The sequence below is a fragment of the Hibiscus syriacus genome, unplaced genomic scaffold, assembly GCF_006381635.1.
Source record: "Hibiscus syriacus cultivar Baekdansim isolate YM2019G1 unplaced genomic scaffold, ASM638163v2 tig00112319_pilon, whole genome shotgun sequence".
NCBI lineage: Eukaryota > Viridiplantae > Streptophyta > Magnoliopsida > Malvales > Malvaceae > Hibiscus > Hibiscus syriacus.
In genome coordinates, this window is record NW_024063301.1 from 1,170,803 (window position 1) to 1,192,231 (window position 21,429).

Consider the following 21,429-nt stretch of genomic DNA (forward strand, 5'->3'; position numbering starts at 1 on the left):
GAAAAATTACAGAAACATGTTTTCCCAAATTTACCTTTTTGTGTCCCAAAAAATTCCTCTTTTTAGTGCAAAGTTCTTTTAAAAATTGAGCATACCTTGGTACTTGTCGAATTACTTCAAGAAGATGTATGTTAACTTGAACGTTTTGGAATACTTCTAAGATCTCCCTTTAATCTTGTGCATGCAAGTCGATGGACTTAATCCTTTACTGTTGACAATGGTCCATCCTATGTCTTCTTTTTGAGAATGCAACACTGTTACCAAAGCTTCCTCTTCTCCTTCGGATAATTTACTTGAGATGATCACCAGTAAGGTTCTATTTTCACCTAAATAGGCATATTTCAAATGTTCAAGTAACTGCTTTAATTATACCTCAAGTGCCTGCAAAATAGAAGGTAAAATTTTAGTTTTAGAGTAAGGTAAAGATAAATCAGAATTGATTGAATGAATATTTTCAAACTCCCTTTGTTCATTTTTGTGGCAAAGTTCGAGATCATTGGAAAGATTATAAGAAAAATTAGATTCAATATATTCATCAATTAAAGGATCTATAACACCAACTGAATTAATTCTTTCAACACAATATGAATATTTCAATGCTTTGTAAACATCAAATTCAATGATCTCACTATCAAATTCCATTGTCAGTATATCACTTCTAACATCGATCTTTGTATGTGCGGTGCTTAGGAAGGGTTGGCCTAAGAGTACTTCGGAATAAGAATCTGACATATCATGTTCCATGTCAATGACATAGAAATCTGCATGAAAAATAATACATTGACCTTTACTAAGAAATTTTCCATCACTCCCACTAGATAGATCATGGATCGATCAGCCAATTGTATGGTTATTCATGGTTTTCTCAAAGGCTCGTTAGTAATCATTTTATAAATAGAAAATGACATAACGTTTATTGAAGCCCCTAAGTCACACATTGCACATTTAATTTTAAAATTACTATTTTACAAGGTATGGTGAACATACCTTGATCCTTCATCTTTGGTGGGAGTTTTCATTGAAAAATTACGGAAACATGTTTTCCCAAATTTACCTTTTCGTGTCCAAAAAATTTCCTCTTTTTAGTGCAAAGTTCTTTTAAAAATTGAGCATACCTTGGTACTTGTCGAATTAATTTAAGAAGATGTATGTTAACTTGAACTTTTTGGAATACTTCTAAGATCTCCCTTTAATCTTGTGCATGCAAGTCGAGGGACTTAATCATTTAATGTCGACAATGGTCCATCCTATGGCTTCTTTTTGAGAATGCAACACTGTTACCAAAGCTTCCTCTTCTCCTTCGGATAATTTACTTGAGATGATCACCAGTAAGGTTATATTTTCACCTAAATATGCATATTTCAAATGTTCAAGTAAATGCTTTAATTCTACCTCAGGTGCCTACAAAATAGAAGGTAAAATTTTAGTTTTATAGGAAGGTCAAGCTAAATCAGAATTGATTGAATGAATATTTTCAAACTCCTTTTCTTCATTTTTGTGGAAAAGTTCGAGATCATTGGAAAGATTATAAGAAAAATTAGATTCAATATATTCATCAATTAAAGGATCTATAATACCGACTGAATTAATTCTTTCAACACGATTCGAATATTTCATTGCTTTGTAAACATCGAATTCAACGATCTCACTATCAAATTCCATTGTCAGTATACCACTTCTAACATCGATCTTTGTATGTGCGGTGCTTAGGAAAGGTTGGCCTAAAAGTACTTCGGAATAAGAATCTGACATATCATGTTCCATTTCAATGACATAGAAATCTGCAGGAAAAATAATACATTGACCTTTACTAAGACATTTTCCATCACTCCCACTGGATAGATCATGGATCGATCAACCAATTGTATGGTTATTCATGTTTCCTTCAAAGGCTCGTAAGTAATCATTTTATAAATAGAAAATGACATAACATTTATTGAAGCCCCTAAGTCACACATTGCACGTTTAATTTTAAAATTACCTATTTTACAAGGTATGATGAACATACCTTGATCCTTCATCTTTGGTGGGAGTTTTTATTGAAAATTACGGAAACATGTTTACCCAAATTTACCTTTTTGTGTCCCAAAAATTTCCTCTTTTTAGTGAAAAGTTCTTTTAAAATCGAGCATACCTTGGTACTTATCGAATTTCTTCAAGAAGATGTATGTTAACTTGAACTTTTTGGAACACTTCTAATATCTCCCTTTCTTCAGCTCTTTTATCACGCTTTATCAACCTTGATAGGAAGGGTGGTGGCATGATTTTATGAGAAGGATGTACGTCAAATGTATATTTTTGGAGATGACGTTTCTTCTTGTTCTTCCTCATGTGCGGCTTTTTCTGCTAGAAGTTGCGGTGAAATGACTGTTCCACTTCGGAGTGTGATGGCACTAACATTCTCTCTTGGATTTAACTCCATTTGAGAAGGTAGTCTTCCTTGTGATTCCAATTTCCCCACGGTTTGAGCTAGTCAGCTCATTTGGTTATCCAACTTTTGAAAATGTGTCTCAGTTCAGCTTTGTAATTTTTCATGGGATGCAACTAGTTTTTCTTGTGAAATTGCTAATTTTTCTATGATTTCCTCCAATGATGGCTTTTGTGTTTGTTGTTGAAAAGAAGGTCTTGGTTGAAAAGCTGCCATTTGATTCGCCGAATAGTTGAAATTTGGATGGTCTCGCCATCCTGAATTATAAGTATTGCTATATGGGTTGTATGGTCTTTGTGGAGGACCTGGAAAGTTTCCTACGATGTTGATTTCTTCATTGACTCCTTCTTGTATCATCGGACAGTAATCTGTCGGATGACTTAGCTTCGTGCATATCTCACATGCTCTTGTTGCTCTAGATTTTCCTACAACAAGTGAATTAACTACTTTAGTTAATTTATCTAACTTATTTTCAAGGGAAAATGTACTTATCTCGTGAATCCGTTGGTTGGGTTCACTTGAAAACTATTGAGAGTTGGTTGCCATGGTTGAAATCAATTTTCTTGCTGTTGTTGGGGTTATGTTGACTAATGCTCCTCCGTTGGCGACATCTGCCATTTTCATTTCCATTGGTAAAAGGCTTTCATAAAAGTATTGAAGAAATATTTTCTCACTTAATCTGTGTTGCAGACAACGTGCGCAAAGCTTTTTAAATCATTCCCAATAGTCATAAAGACTTTCTTCACTCTTTTGTTGAATGGAAATAATGCTCCTTCATAACTCGCTTGCTTTAGCCACTGGGAAGAACTTGTCAAGAAAAATTCGACTCATGTCAGCCCATGAATTAACTGAATTCGGAGATAAATAAAATAACCAATATTTAGCCAAGTCGGCTAAAAAGAAAGGGAAAACTTTCAATTTAATTTGATCTTCGGTAACTCCCTGTGGTTTCATGCTAGTGCAAACAACGTGGAACTCCAACAAGTGTTTCTGGAGATCTTTAGTGGGAAAATCGTGGAACATAGGAAGAAGATGAATAAGTCTCGTCTTTAATTGAAATTGAGTCCCGCTATTGGGAAAATTGAAGCATAATGGCGTCTGAGTGACAGGAGTTACGGCTAGATCTCGGATCGTTTGTTCTTCTTCTGCCATCAAGATTTGATCTTCGTTATGTGTGTCTGTTTCAGAGTTTGTATCTGGATTTGATTCCATTTTTCAACTATGCTCTTCTTGTCTCTTTTTTTCTCAAAGTGTTTGTGTGTGGATTATTCGTTCTCGTGTTTTTATCTCCTGGTCAAGATCTACTAATTATCTCGGGTTTCTTCTATTCGTAAATCAAAAACAAAGAAAAATAAATCAATACTTACCGTTAGTCCCTGGAAACTGTGCCAATTTGATAACTGACATTTTGTTATCAAAATAATTTCGGTCAAAAACAAAGAAAAATAAATCAATACTTACCGTTAGTCCCTGGAAACTGTGCCAATTTGATAACTGACATTTTGTTATCAAAATAATTTCGGCTTCTTAATAAGTAAACAGTGAGAGTAACAGGGTCGATCCACAAGGACTATGGCGTTTCTGATTTTGTGGACTTTTGATTTAGAAAAAGATAGAATATTAGATAAAGATAAAAAGATAAAAATAATAAATTAAATAATTAAATATAAATTGTTTAAAATTGAAGATAAGGATAAATAATAAATAATAAAGATAAAAAGGGGGTGTTTTTAAATTGTATAAAGAAATAAAATGAGATAAAGATTAAATAAATAAATAAAATAAATTGAGATAAAGAAGACTTATGGTAAGAACAACCTCAGACTTCAACTTTGCCTTAAATTCCTCGGATCATCGAAATAGATCTTTACTTCAATATTCACGTCAACTTCTTGTCCACAAGGATAATTGCTCGTGACTATGCACTGTATACTGAATATCCAACTGCACTCTTAAATTTCGGTTTGTGAGTTTATCTAAACAACAACAATGTTGTAGATCTTTAAAACGTTGAAGTTCAAAAAGTTGTCGACTCGGATTATTTTGTTTCAACAATAACTGATTCTGATCTCAGTTTCCTCTTAGAAAATAATTTTGTTAAGTGTGTTCAGAGCAAGTCGAATTTATTTCAATAAGCCTATATTTCATCCCACGTTAACCATAACAACAACCAGACCAACGTTGACTTTTGGTTTTGAAAATCTTTTTCATTTGAAAATAAGCCCAAAAAACAGAGAGAAAAATCTGAAGTGATTTAAGTGCCTTACAATTCTCACGTTTGGAATTGAGCCTTCACTTTAGCCTTCGGCTTAAAAGAAAATTAGCTAAGTATGACTAAAGTCATACTTAGCATATTTAAAAATAAAAAATAAAATCAAAAATCAAAAACTTGAAAGAAAATAAAAAGAGATAATTTTATAAAGCTAGAGAGAAGAAGAAGAGTAAATTCTCAGTTGTTGAGAGGTATGTTTTTAGGCTTACCCTGAGAGGGTATTTATAGCCTTCAAAATCCTAAAAACAAGGTTAAGATAAATCCTAATTAAAATAATTAAAACTATTTAAACTAAAATACCTAAAACAAATATAAGATAAAATATAATATTTAAAATAATATCCTAAAACATGAGTTTAATTCAAATCCGAATTACATAAACGCGCGGCTGATACATTTATTCTTCTAGAAGCTCTGACTGAACCTTCTAGAAGGTGCTAACATCATCTTCACGTCAGATGTTTCATGTCCAAAGTCATGCCCACTAATCCATCTTTGATTTTGAAAATAAAAAAAAACTACAGAATTTCGTCCTTTTAGTGCAATTTCTAGAATCCAGTGCCCTGCACAGAAAATGAATTAAAACGAACAAATAAGCTAAAAACCAATGATTAATGAGAAATTTGAAGGCAAAATAATAGCTAAATAAATAATTTATCAAGGGGTCCTTTACACAAAAAACATCAGATGTTATCGAGAAATGCCTAAGAGCCTTAAATCAAGCTACGAGAGAAAAAATCGATGGCGAATGTTCCTTCTTTTTGGCCTCTCTTACACATGTACAACAAAATAACATAAGAAAATGTCACACCCCAATTTAGAGATAGATTTTATTAATTTAAAGTATTGAATTAAAGTAATAACAAGAGAAAAGTTGATGACAAAATTATAAAAAATTTAAAAGTTGTAGATCAGTTTTAGAACCTGTGGGAAGTTTAGGGACTTAGCCCTGAATTTTCCTAATTCCTGATAAGTTAAAACCTGGTGAACCCCCCAATTTCCCAAAATCCTCAATTCCTTATTTACCCCAATCCCAAGCCCTAGTCGACGTCTTCGCCAATACGTCGTAGTCCGGCCGCCATTGCCGTGCTCTTCTCCACAAGTCGAACTGGTGTCCTTGGACGACCATTCCCTAGCTGTGAATGACCCCAATCGATCTCCTAGCATCTTGAATCAAAGTGAGAAAACCCATAATTTCTACGTTGCCTTTCTCATCGATTCCGACCGATCTAGTGACCTTCTTGCTTCACTGTTGTCACCAACATGTTCCCCGACCTGTTCCACTCAAAACCCAACCGGTGGGTCGCGTCAACATCACCAGTTCCACTGGTCATTGACTTGGTTAAGTGTTTCGACCATTTTCTTTTATTTTTGATGGATTATGGGCTGATGTTTGGTTGAATATTGATTTCAATTGGTTATTTGAAGTGTTAGGAGTAATCGGCTGATCACCCCAGACCCATCACCGTTGGCACTCGTCGCCACGAGCCCGTGGGACTCCTTCCCAACCATGGTTTCTTCTAGAAAAAGGTATAGGAGGACCAGACCGCCCCGAATCGATCTGAACCGGGTCTATTTGACTTGAATCGAGTCAACCCAAACTAAGTAAACTCATTTGAGTCAACTCGTCTGAGTAAACTCGTCTGAGTAAACTCGTTCGAGTCAACCCGTTTACTTTGGCCAAAAAGGAAAACATTTTGAAAAGTCATATTTTTTGTTTTTCGACGTCCTGAGTTTGAATCTGAAGTCCGTTATGCCAAATTCGCACTTAGTAAGTCATTTTTAGTGTTTTATCTTCAGATTCAATTTGGTTTTTTGATTAATTTTAGTTTCTGACATAAATTCGTTTTCTATGTATCTGACAAATTATTGGACGTTGGATTAAAGTTTGAGGGTGATTTAATGGAGTTTAAATGGTTGATAGATATGGCTTAGATATGGTTTGTAAATTGAGGTAATACATTACTACCTTATGCATGTTGAATGGAACATGTTGGTATTGGTAAATGCATGGTTGAATATGGTTACATGTGTGTAGTTAAAAATTCTAAACGCGATCCGATTGCGAAATAAAATAAAATCTAACTGAATAAGGCTCAGACTACATGCATAGACAAAAGAAAACTGATAATAATGATTTCAAGTTCAGCGATTATCCAAAAAAAACCTCGAAATCTCTAAATTTTATTTATCCTCGTTAAAAACTTTAATACTGAAATTACTAGATTATGAAATTATGTAATTTCCCTTGAAGTGTAAAATGATCAAAATACCTTTGAAGTGCAAAATGGCGATATTATATACCAAGTTGAACTAAATGAAAGTATTGTAGGTTTCTAAATTTTGTAAATGACTAAATTACTCTGGAAACTCTGAAATGACCAGGATAATTTGACAACTAAATGACCTAATTACCCTCACAGACCTAGAATTAAATTGGGGAATATTACCACTCTATAAACCTAACCTAGTAGCCATGGTCGAATTGATTCTGCAATGATAACTCTGTTCAAATTCTTTTGGTGGGATGAGGGAGAGTTTTGACAAGAATGTACATTCAGCTAGTTAAGGATTAGTAAAGGGCCCATACTTCTGTAAAAGTTACTTGAAGGTAATGAACAATTGTTGAAAGCTTCACTTATGCATTTATGTGACTTGAGTGAATTTCGAGGATGAAATTCTTTTAAGGGGATGATAATTGTCATACCCTAATTTAGGAGCTAGATTTTATTAATTTAATGTATCAATTAAAGTCGTAACAAAGGAAAAGTTGAGGATCAAATTGTAAATTTTTTAAAAGTTGCAGTTTAGTTTTGGAACCTGTTGGAAGTTTAGGGACTTGGCCATGAATTTTCCCAAATTATCCTCATAAGTTAAAATACAGTTAGCCCTCCAATTTTCCCAAATCCCCAATTCCCGATTTCCCCCAAATCCCAAGCCTTAGTCGTCATCTTCGCCAAATACGCCATTGTCCGGTCGCCATTATCACGCTCCATCACCACCAGTCAAACCTACGTCCTCCAACGACTAGACCATAGCCGTCAACGACCCCAATCAGTAACCTAGCATCATGAATCAAATGAAGAAAATACATAGTGTCATCATTACCTTTCTTATCGATTTTGACCGATCCGGTGACCGTCTCGCCTCATCATCGTCACCAACATGTTCCCATCCAATTTTGCTCAAAACCAGACCAGTGGGTCACGTCAACGTCACCAGTTCCTCCGATTATCGATGTGGGTAAGTGTTTTGGCCCTTTTCTTTTAATTCTATGGATTTTGGGATGATGTTTGGTTGAATATTGATTTCAATTGGTTAATTGAAGTTGTAGGAGTAATCAGTCGATTACCCCAGGCCCGTCGTTGCTGCCATATGCCGTTGGGTATGCGTGCGACTCTTCCCCAACCATGGTTTTTTCTAGAAACAATCCAAGTGGACTGGACTACCCCGAACCAGTATGAGTCGGGTCTATTTAACCCGAACCGAATCAAACCAAATTGAGTCAACTCATTTGAGTTAACTCGTCCGACTTGGACCAAAAAGTCAAAATTTCAGAAAAGTCATATTTTATGTTATTCGACGTCATGAATCTGAATCTGAAGTTCGTGTTTCCAAATTCGCACTTGACGTTTAAAACTTTCATATTATGGATAGAGGCCAATTTGAGACAATCTGATATATCTTACAAGTTTTAAGTGTTGCATTAATTTCAAAAATATTTGTTTATTTTTGGGGATGGGGATTAACTGAAACCTACAGAGATCCGTTAGGGAATGGTATGGGGAGAAAAAATTCCCGAAATACATAATGAGGATTCCACAAAATTGTACCTGTAAGTGTTGGGGATAAAATGAGTAATGCAAACCTGTCCCCACCCCGTCCTGTTCCGTTACAATCCCTAGTTGTACCCATGGTAGTTGATGTATCTCATTATCATTATTATGCTTTCCCAAATTAGGTGATTTTGTCATTTCCTTTCATAGTTATCATCCCGTTGTGCTCCTTGTAATTAAGTAGGATAACATTTACATGTAATTTTCTTCTCTTTCCTTTTTGTACATTTAAGATTTAAGATTGACTCAATTACATATTACAGTAGGACAAAATTAAATTTTAGCTTCTTTTCTTTTTAACTCAATTACTATACAGTGATTATTTTTTTCTTCTTCCATAAATCAATAATATCAATGATATTTTGTAATTTTTAAAATCTTAATGGTAAAGAAAGAAAGTTATATAAACATTATTATTGTAGTTTATTACGGGTGTAGTTTACTTAAGGGTAAACTATGTATTTAGTCACCCACATATTCCTGCAATTCCATTTTATCACTCAATTTTTTTTCAAGTTAGGGATATGTTTTGATCATTCGTCATTAAAAAATAAACATAACTATTGACGTGATTTTTTTCAATGAAGACATGCGATTATATTATAATTTATCAATATCATAGTTAATTTTTTAACTATGTGTGACTAAAACACAACATTAAATATAATATTTTTAAAAAAAACTAACCAAAGTGATAAACGATTGAGTAAATATATAGTTTACCATTAAAATTAATTACCACAGGTGTAGTTTGCTTAAAAGGATTTTCAGTGCTTCTTCCTCTAAACCCTCTCGGGTGTCCAAAATTTAGACTGCAAACTGCCTCCTTCACTGGCCTCACTCTGTAGCAGTTGAAGAATGAGGAACAAACAAAGTAGATGCAAAGGCTCCCACAACTTACCAAATCACATGTAACGCACCAAAACTTGAAACATTTCTACTTTAAAACCTTTATCCTATCTCTTGTTTCTCTAGTTGTTGTCAACTAAGATTCATATTTGATCATACTAATTATGACCTATATTAAGAAACTTGGGAACCCGTCGATTATCAAATGGGTATATTCTCATTTCCTTGAAATCCAACTCCAAATGTGTTTATTTCACATTGCACAAAGGCACAACCCTAGATTTTACAGGACGAAGAGATCAGTTGTGACCGGAAAAGACGGAGCTTGAATCTCCCATACCATCTTGAAAGAGGCTCAAGCAGTGTTGTTTGAGTATCTGCATTACACTAGGTGTATTCAGTTTGTATATGAAGAGAATATGAGCAAAAACTCACCCCATTTCTTAGGAAAGCTTTTAGAGAAGGTTGAGATTGTGAATGATGTTCGATGGTCTAGTAAAGTGGTTTAGTGTTCGACTAGAATTCGGGGTTTTTCCCTTGAAGCTTCAAGCGTATCAAGAACTCGGGCTTAGCCAATCGTTTATGTCCAAGATTATTGTGTGTAGTCCTCATGTTTTGATTGGGGATCTAGATGTGAAAATTGTTAAGGTATTAGAGATTTTGAAAAGTGCGGGATTCGATTATGTGTGGATTGAGGAGAATTTGCCAGAGGAGTCTTATAATTGGAGAATGATATTTTGTGTTTTGAGCTTCTTTTGGATGGTATCTTGCAGGAGTGAGTTACACAGGTTAATAAACCAACATCCAAAGCTTCTATTTGAGGTCTACAAGGATGGATTGCTTTCACTAATCACATTCCTGTTAAAATTTGGAGTCCCAATGGATCAAATATCCTCTATGTTTTTACAATTTCCAAAAATCCAAATTTTGGAATTTGTTTCAAATTTTATCAGATGCTTTATGTTTTTTTCATGCGATCGAGATGGAAGAGGAAGCAATCGAAAAACTTGTGTGTTCTTACCCCATGTTACTTGGTTCATGCAAGTTGAAGAAAACTAATAGTTTGCTTATTAACTTGAATGTTGGTAAAAAATGGCTTTGTAAATACATTCAAGAGAACCCCCAAGAATTGAGTAAATGGGTATGGGTGTTAGAGTATGCCCAAAGACCAATTATATGATGATTGTAATAATACATTTATTTACCGATTTTATTGAATAAAGGCATTGCCAATATTATTTTCAGTTATATGTATGTGTCTAACATAAACTAAAATAGTTTGTAAGCTACATAGGTCTATTTATGGACTAAAGCAAGCTTCTCGAATATGGAATCTTCGTTTCAATGATGCAATCAAAGAGTTTAGTTTTATCAAAAATAAAGATGAACCTTGTGTTTATAAGAAGGCTAATGGGAGCATTGTTTCTTTCCTAATCTTGTATGTAGACGACATACTCATCATAGGAAATGATATACCTACTTTACAGTCTATTACGACTTAGTTAGGTAGTTGTTTTTCTATGAAAGATTTGGGTGAGTCAGCGTATATCTTAGGAGTTAAGATATATAGAGATAGATCAAGACGACTTCTAGGTCTGAGTCAAAGTACATATATAGACAAAGTGCTTAAAAGGTTCAGTATAGAAGAATCCAAGAAAGGATTTTTGCCTGTGAGACATGACATTTCTCTTTCGAAGGAAATGTGTCCTTCAACTCCACAAGAAAGAGAACTGATGAATAAGATTCCATATGCTTCAGCTATTGGTTATATCATGTATGCCATGATATGTACTCGACTAGATGTATCGTATGCTTTAAGCATGATGAGTCGGTATCAAGCAAACCCTGGTGAAAATCACTGGGTTGCGGTTAAAAATATACTTAAATACTTAAGAAGAACTAAGGATAAGTTTCTTCTCTATGGAGGGGAGGAAGAGCTTAATGTAAAAGGTTATATTGATGCCACTTCCAAACTGACAGGATGACTCACAATCACAATCGGGTTTTGTGTTTTGTCTTAATGGAGGTGTTATGAGCTAGAAAAGTATGAAGCAAGACACATTAGTTGATTCTACAACAGAGGCTGAATACATTACAGCCGGTGAAGCAACAAAAGAGGCTGTTCGGATCAAGAAGTTTATATTGGAATTAGGGGTGGTTCTCAGCATATCAGATGTTGTAGAACTCCGTTGTGACAATAATAGAGTCATTGCACAAGCAAAGGAACCATGATCTCATCAACGATCTAACTATTCTTAGCACTTTCATCTCATTCGAGAGATCATAGATCAAGGAGATATGGAAATATGCAGAGTACACACGGATGACAACATTGATGATCCCTTGACGAAGCCTATTACACAGCAGAGGCATGATCTTCACACTAAGTCACTTATATTGGAATTAGGGGTGGTTCTCAGCATATCAGATGTTGTAGAACTCCGTTGTGACAATAATAGAGTCATTGCACAAGCAAAGGAACCATGATCTCATCAACGATCTAAACATATTCTTAGGCACTTTCATCTCATTCGAGAGATCATAGATCAAGGAGATATGGAAATATGCAGAGTACACACGGATGACAACATTGATGATCCCTTGACGAAGCCTATTACACAGCAGAGGCATGATCTTCACACTAAGTCACTCGGTATTAGATATGTGAGTGATTGGTCTTAGTGCTAGTGAGAGATTGTTAGAGTATACCCAAAGACCAATCATATGATGATTGTAATAATACATTTATTTACCAATTTTATTGAATAAAGGCATTGCCAATATTATTTTCAGTTATATATCTGTGTTTAACATAAACTGAAAGATAATAAAGTCCATATAATAACATTATTAAAAGATCCATAGTTAAGTATTATTATGGGCATGGACAATAGTAATTTGATTAAGACTAACATGTTATTGATTGATGACAAGGAGTTGTCATTGACATAGAGATGTCAAAATTGATACATGATTATATTGTTAGAGAACAATGTATTGGATTGACCCATCATGAGCATATGTCTTGGATTATTATGTAACGATCATAACATTACTCATGGTGATGACTATATGTATGATCCTCAGACTTGAGATCAATATCATCCCAACATATATTGTTGTATGTTTTGATACAATTAAACATGCTCCGTAACTGGTTGCACTATAAAGACTGTTATTAAATATATCTCGATATATGTAGTGGGGTGTATATGGTTAAGATAGGATTTGTCCTTCCTACATAATAGGATATATATCACAAACCACTTAATTGAGTGAGACTAGAAATGCATGGTCATGCTCGAATAAGTTAATATGTGATATCACAAATTATTCGTTAATTATAGTCTACTCTAGATATCAAGAAACAATAGATGGGCTATACAAGTGTGACTATTCAAAGACTTGTGCATATTCTAGATATAAAGGACAAAAGGATGTAATGCATAAAAGAGTTAATCACGAAGATGATATGTTGAATCATAATTTCTTATAACTTAGATAACAATGATATATTGCTAAATGTTACTCATTGTATGTAATATTAGAATTGTTCTAATAATTACTACTAACATTACAAGAACCTACAAAGTCACACCCTAGGATTGAAATGAGAAATGATGTACAATTTATTGTATGTTACTAAAATATATCTATAGTTAAGATATGTATATTTGATATACATATGATTTTAATTATCCCGAATATAGTAAGTAAGCATTAAAAGAATGTAATTTAGATTACAACTCTTTTAATTGATATATATAATTCGGAATAATTAATTTTTTTTTAAATAAACATTAAAGATTGTAATTTAGATTATAAGTCTTTAATTTGAATTAATTAAATAATATTTTATTTATTAATTCAAAATAACTTTAAAAACCCTAAGATGTTATGGTAATTGATATATTTAAAAGGAGGCAAGGTATAGTAGTTGTTTTTCACTTCATCCATATTCTCAAAACAGATTTTGGAAAAAAGAAAAATTTGCTCTCAATCGAGTGAACTAAGTAGAGGCCAAGACGTGTTTTCGTGGAGGCTTTCGATTCGAAAAGTTCGTGATCACCACTTCTCGTTGTTGTCCTTGCTGTTTTTTCAAGGAACCCGCTGTAAGTATTCGCATCCCTTCCTCCCGATTTCAGTTTTACGTACTCGAATCGCTGGTGAGACTGTCGAGTTTTGTTTTCACTGTGCCGTGGGGTGCAACGATGGTCCCAACCGTGGTATTAGAGACACTTGTACGATCCGAATTCGGGTTAAATTCTTGGTTGATGCGATATGTATGAGATGCATGTTCTAGTTTTATCATTTTCGGCAAATATGCATGGTATCATTATTCGAATCGATAACCGTAACTATTAATATGTTAATTTGTTAATCTGTTTTTCAATCGATTTGTTGTTGTAAGGATTTTTCCAAATCCATATGTCAATCATTTACATGATGATCCGTGGGAGTGCGATAGCAGATCGCATTAGGTAGTGGAACAATGGTTGTTCCGGTGCAGAAAATCTTCGGGATTAAAAATCCCAAAAGCATGATTCTGTTGATAAGTGTTATCAAATCGTGAAGTTTTTCCTTAGAAACAGAAGTATTGTTTTTCCTAGACCCTGCAAGGGGCTTCGACCCTTAACCCCTCATCAGCAGTACAAATTGAAGGCACATATTAATATTTTTTAACAAAGGTGTAAGAACGTGTATATATATATGATATGTTTGTTTTGCACGGTATTTTACATGCATGGTTATAGCCCTTGTTCAATTTACAATGGTTTAATTTGAAATACAGTCTGCGAGTCATGCATTTCTATATCTCTGTTGTATTTCTCTTCTTATCTTACTCCCTCATATATAAAACGAGTTTCTTTTAAAATTGTAAACCTATAAAGATTCACAAGGAGCAAAAGAATGGCGAGAAGATACCTAGAGAGCAGTCTTATGCTTTAGGGTTTTTGGTTCTCCTATTAGCTTGGGATGGGCCACTTTAGTCATTGTTTTGGGCCATAACTATTGCATCTTATTTATTGCTATATTTGTTATGTATGCAATGCATTAAATGATAAAATAAGAATGAATATTGATGAGATCAATAAGGGCCAAATATTAAAATGAACAATGATGAGATAATTACGTAAATCCCTCTTTATAATCTAAGTTAACTTAACCGTCCAATATTTACCTTCGTTAAGGCTTCGATTGATATTGTGTGGGCTTTGCCAAAGCATTGGCACATAAATCTATATTGGCTAAACGCGAAGAATAAGCAAGTGATATTCACCAGTTGAGATATTGGTAATAACTTAGATAGGTTATTCTAGTAAGATTAGAAACCTAGAGATTAAATATTTGGATAAGTCATGAGATGACTTGAACAAAAGTTGTTCACCAAAATGAGGAGTTACATGAGATGTAACTAGTAAAGTGTTACTTACCTAAATAATCACTATCTTAAAAGAAAAGCCAAAGTTGATTAAGGAAATTGATGTATTATGGATCCTCACCCACTAAAAAATTTTAGTTGATTTTTTTTGAAATTAAAACATGGAGGGTTTTTAATTTTGATTATAATAGTGGGAGTAATTTGTAAATAAAGTCCTATTTATAAATTTTAATTCGATAAATTTACTTACTTTAATATTTCCATTGTTGTAGATTTAATGGAAAATAACACTTTATCATTGTGATCACTCATTGAGAAGGATAAACTTAATGACATAAACTTCCTTGACTGGTTTCGTAATTTGAGAATTGTTCTCAAACAGGAAAGGAAAGAATATGTCATTGAGGAACCTATTCCTGATGAACCGGCAACTAATGCTTCAAGAGGTGACAAAGATAAGTTCAAGAAACATATGGATGATATGTTAGATGTTGGATGTCTAGTGCTTGCCACCATGACTCCTAAGCTTCAAAAGCAACATAAGGACATGGTTGTATATGAGATGATTCAAAATCTCAAAGAAATATATGAAGGGAAAGCACGTCAAGAGAGATATGAGACCTATAAAGCTCTATTTCAATGCAAAATGGCATAAGGAACTCCTGTAGGAGCTCATGTCATCAAGATGATGGGCTACATCCAAACCTTGGAAAAGCTGGGATTTCCTCTCAAAGATGAATTGGCTACTGATGTTATCCTGCAATCATTTCCAGATAACTTTAGCCAATTTGTCTTTAATTTCAACATGAATGAAATTAACAAGACTTTGCCACAGTTACTTGGCCTGTTACGAACTGCTAAATGTAACATGAAAAAGGTTAGACCTAAGCCCATTCTGATGGTCCACAAGGACAAAGGAAAGTGAAAGAAAAAGGTAGTGGCAAAGTCTAAGGGCAATGGTAAGGCCAAACCAAAAGGAAAAAATGCATTGAAACCCAAAGGGGGAGTTATCAAGGAAGGAAAATGTTTCCATTGCGATAAGACCAGACACTGGAAGAGAAACTACCATGTTTACCTTAAAGAGGTCAAGAAGGCAAAAGAAAACGGAACGTTTGTTTCAGGTATTTATGTTATTGATGTTAATTTGTCAACATCTACTTCTTGGGTATTAGATATCGGTTATGATTCTCATATTTGTACTTCTGTACAAGGACTGCAAAAGATAATGAATCTGGCTAAAGGAGACGTAGACCTACGAGTGGGAAACAGAGCAAGAGTTGTTGCATTAACCATAAGGACATATGTTTTATCTTTGCCTAGTGGACTTGATTTAAATTTAGAGGATTATTATTTTGTGCCTAGTTTGACTAAGAACATTATTTCTATTTCTTGTTTGGACAAGATTGGTTTTGAGATTATTATTAAGAATAATTGTTGTTCTTTTTATCTTGATAGTATTTTTTATGGTTCGACACAATTGGTTAATGGTCTCTATATTTTGGATCAAGAAAACACCATTTATAACATAAATACTTAGAGATCAAAAACAAATGACTCGAATCAAACTTATCTTTGGCATTGTCGTTTAGGTCATATAAGTGAGAAACGTATATCAAAACTCCATAAATATGGATTCTTAGATTCATTTGTTTTTGAACAATATGATGTATGCAAATCTTGCTTGTTGGGAAAAATGACTAAAGCTCCTTTTAATAGTAAAGGTGAGCGAGCAAGTGATTTATTGGGGTTAATACATAGTGATGTATGTGGATCTATGAATACACAAGCCAGAGGTGGATTCCATTACTTCATTACTTTCACCAATGACTTCAGTCGGTATGGGTATATTTATCTTATGCGCCATAAATCTGAAGCCCTTGAAAAGTTTAAGGAATTTAAAAATGAAGTACACATTCAACTAGGCAATAGTATTAAGGAACTTCGATCAGATCGAGGTGGAGAATACTTAAGCATAGAGTTTGATGAACTCCTGAAAAAATGTGGGATTATCTCACAACTTACACCACCTGGTACACCACAGTGGAATGAAGTTTCTGAAAGAAGGAAATGAACACTGTTAGACATGGTTCGGTTGATGATGAGTCATAGTGATCTTCTGACTTCTTTTTTGGGGACATGCACTTGAAACAACCACTTTCACACTAAATCGTGTTCGATCTAAATCGGTTCAAAAGACACCATACAAGATATGGAATGGGAAGCGTCCTAGTATGCCTTTTATAAAGATTTAGGGTTGTAAAGCTTATGTAAAACATTAGATGTCTACAAAGCTCGAACCTAAATCTCATAAGTGTATATTTGTTGGATATCCTAAAGAAACTAAGGGATACTATTTCTTCAACCCTAATGAGAACAAAGTGTTTGTTGCTCGAACAAGAGTTTTTCTCGAAAGAGAATTTCTCTCAAAGAAAGGGAAGGGTAGAAATATTGAAATTGGAGAAGTTCAAGAACAACAGATCAATGAACCTAAAGTTGTGCGTGAGATTTTATTTTTTTCGTTTTGTTTTTGGTTCTGCTGGTTTTAAATGTTGATTGTGCTGAATACAGGAGTTGTTGGTAGCTTTGAAGCACGTTTTGGGCACAGATTTCAAGAGGGGTTTGTTTTCTTTGATTGACACACTATTAGAAGAGAGGTAAAATTTCATCCTCCCCTTTTATCTACATTGTTTCGTCAAGATGAGTCAATAAACCATGATAAAGATCTTGTATTGTCAAACTTGTTGGAATTAATGAGAGAGATCGGGCAAGTGATAGTTTCATCTCTGTTTTGACATAATGTTATATGAGAAACCATTAAATTTGCTAGTGGAAAAGAAATATTATGCGGATTTTAGTGTCATACTAGTGGCAGTTTAAGCATGTTTTAAGAAGCACATGATAAATCTGTGGCAAATAAAAGCTTTAAACTCAAAGATCTGCCTTATGCTGATGTTGGTTCCAGGAACTCTTGGATGGTTTGACTTGTTTTACTATCACAATATAGTTTTTAGTGTAGTTGTCAGCTATCATTATTTATTTATACCAAAGCTTGAAGGCTAAAACAAGGATCTATCTTTCTTATATCTTGAACCCAATAATTTTAGTTTGACAGTGATTGGTTGGACCATTTAATAACTTCCTTTAAGCTTTGTTTTGGAACTCTGACAGATAATTCTCCTGTTTGGGATGCTTGGATAGAAATATCACCATAGTAGTAGCTGAAATGTGTCTTTATGGTTTTTAGTCCTTTTCTTTTTCCTTTAAGCATGTGTTACTTACCAACTTGGCTGGTCGGTTTGGTTGTTTGACTTAGCCTTGATATCAATTTATAAATTTGCATAAAATTTCATAGCTAAAATAAGTTTTATGCTTTGACCTGTGTATATAATTCATATTATTTCCGATCTTTGCATTTGATTTCTTGTATTTCCTTATATTTTACCTCAGGCTTCTAGTTCGAACTGGGCGTGCTTGTTTTGAAACTTTGAGGCCATTGGCATATAGTCTTTTACCAGAGATTGTTCATCATGTCAGAGGGGACCTCTCCCTCTCACAGGTATGGATCTCAAATTGGAATTTTTCTCTTCCATTCTTTTTGTTGTAGGTTTAAAAATTGTGATGGGTAAAGTTGACTTCTTATTTTGATGCTGATAAACTTTATTTTGTTGTTGCAGTTGTCACGAATTATTTACTTGTTCTCAACTAATATGCATGATGTTTCATTGTCACTAGGCATTAATACGACTTGTGCTCGTCTGATGTTAAATATGGTGCCCTTTTCATCTCTATTACTACCAAGTTTTCTTTTTTTTAGCTGTGTAGTGGTGGATCACCCCATGTTTTGCTGCTGATTGTATAAAAAATTTCCTTTCGAAATTTAGGTGGAACCAATTTTTGAGGAGGGGGTTGATCAGTCATTAATGGATATGGTATATGGCTACTGTTTGATCATTACCACACTTTATTGGATCAAATATGCAGAAGGTATGAATTGAAACTTGGGAGAATTGTATTGCACTTAGTAGTTCTCTAACTTATCAAAGTTTTGCAGAATCTTAACTAGGTAACAAACTTAATAGTATGCAATGAATCTTTAGCTGTCCAGTGAAGATTTATGATGCATGTCAAGCTTGCACTCGACAATCTCCCATCCCATACTTATATAATGAAAGTTATTGCAGTCTATGTGAATGTTGATATTTAAAAAAAAGTTGATTTTTGGCTTTTTGTTGGACTGTACACGGATGCTTAAGTTATCAAGATATGTGCGTTATTTGTTAGAGATGGGATTTATCTAAATTCACTTAGACCAGGAAAGTTTAGTTGAATGCCCTCCTTTGCTTGATTGATTAAGGATGTTCAGAGTTCAGACCCATTATGTTACTCCTTATAATCATTATAATCTATAACTAATTTTGGTAAATGGATATCAATCACCTTTTCCTCTGAGCAAAATAGAATTCAGTAGCACGTTTGTTGCAAGTTTGAATGAAAATCATCATTATAACCGATAAGGATGGATGAATTATCCATATGTAAATAAAAGTATCCCCTTAAATAACAGTGTAACTGTGAGAAATGAAAAGTAAAGCTTAAGATACCTTTACCACAAATTTACTTGATTTTTCATTCTTTTCATATTACTTAGTGATGAGTGATGACTTGATACCCATAAATGAAAATGTTTGCTATTTACAGATGTTTGGACTACTTTATGTTCTCACCTAAAGATATCGTAGCCTGTTTCAAGAGTTCTCGACTCTGAAGAAGCAACTTCAAAATTAAAGAAGAAGCTAGAGGAGTTGCATCTCCCGCAACGTCGACATGTTTGATATTCGCAAAGAATGGGTATCTTATATGCAAAACTTTATTATGCCATGATATTTTGTATCGACATATGATTACAATATTTTTGATAACTTAATGTTAATATATTGTATGCAAATGGATTGCTTATATATAATATGATATATATATATATATATAGTATTATGAGGCATTAAATGTGATTTAGTTTGATTATTTGTCAATCTATAATATATATATATATATATATATATATAATTTACGACATAGAATCACGACACACAAATGTGTGTCATCTTTTCTAATAACGTGTGCTTCAATGACACGCAATGTAAGTCATAAATGCGTGTCATAAATTTATGACACACAAATGTGTGTCGTCTTCATTTATGACGGGGGCTTCAATGACGCTCAATGAGCGTCATAAATGTGCATCATAAATGTTCGTCATAAATGTGTGTCATAAATTTATGACGCACAATTGCGCGTCATCTTAAATTCATGTCGGTGGCTTCAACGACAGACAAATGTGTGTCATCCGCACCCATAGATGACGCACAATGTGCGTCATTAAAGGGGTTATTTCTACTAGTGTAGGATTGAAATGAGCAAAGATACACAATTTGTTGTATGTTACTAAAATATATCTATAGTTAAGATATGTATATTTGATATACATATGATTTTAATTATCCCGAATATAGTAAGTAAGCATTAAAATAATGTAATTTAGATTACAACTCTTTTAATTGATATATATAATTCGGAATAATTAAATAAGTTTTTAAATAAACATTAAAGATTGAAATTTAGATTATAAGTTTTTAATGTATATTTAATTTGAATTAATTAAATAATATTTTATTTATTAATTCGAAATAACTTTAAAAACCCTAAGATGTTAGGGTAATTGATATATTTAAAAGGAGGCAAGGTCTAGCAGTCGTTTTTCACTTCAGCCGTTTTCTCAAAACAGATTTTGGGAAAATGAAAACTTTGCTCTCAATCAGGTGAACTAAGTAGAGGCCGAGACGTGTTTTGGTGGAGGCTTTCGATTCGAACAGTTTGTGATCACACTTCTCGTTGTTGTCCGTGCTGTTTTTTCAAGGAACCCGTTGTAAGTATTCGCGTCCCTTCCTCCTGATTTCGTTTTTACGTACTTGGGTCGTTGGTGAGACCGTCGAGTTTTGTTTCCGCTGTGCCGTGGGGTGTGCCGACGGTCCCAACAATGGGAACAAGAGTTATGTCGTTACCAGACTCAGGAGAGGACACAAAGTCACAAAAGTTGAAGATGAATTTCCTCTTAGAGTTGGGATACCGAGAAAACCCGGACACTGAAGAAAGCATTCAAGGTGTTTCGAGGCAGGGGAAGAGAGCTTCAGGAGAGATTTGATTTGACTGTGAATGTTGGTTTGGTGAAAGAAGATGTTTCTAAAATGGTCAGGTTAACCCCTCATATCCTAAATGTATCGAAAGGCGTCATCCAATTTAGGATTGATATTCTAGTGAACGAATTAGGTTTCCCTTTATCCTATTTGATTTTATTCCCGGCGTATTTGACCTATACAACACAGAGGGTCAGGCTTATATTGGCAATGTACAACTGGTGGCTTAGAGATCAGGAAAAGGTAGAGCCCGGTCTTGCCTTGAGCACTCTTCTTTCATGTTCGGACAAAATATTCGTGAGTCGATATGTAAATTGTCATCCTAATGGCCTACAAGTTTGACAGGATTTGAAAAGCAAAATTTACCCTGGATAGATGATATACGCGTTTTTATTTGCACTTTTATGGGTTATACCATTGTAGTTGCTACCCTGTTGTTCGAGGGTGGTCGATTTTGGTTCGCCTAGCCT

General features: G+C 34.1%; 1 pseudogene; it reads left to right on the top strand.

The window, feature by feature from the left end:
* The first annotated feature begins 9,865 nt into the window (after positions 1-9,865).
* Positions 9,866-21,334, top strand: LOC120177793 (annotated as a pseudogene).
* The last annotated feature ends 95 nt before the right edge of the window (positions 21,335-21,429 follow it).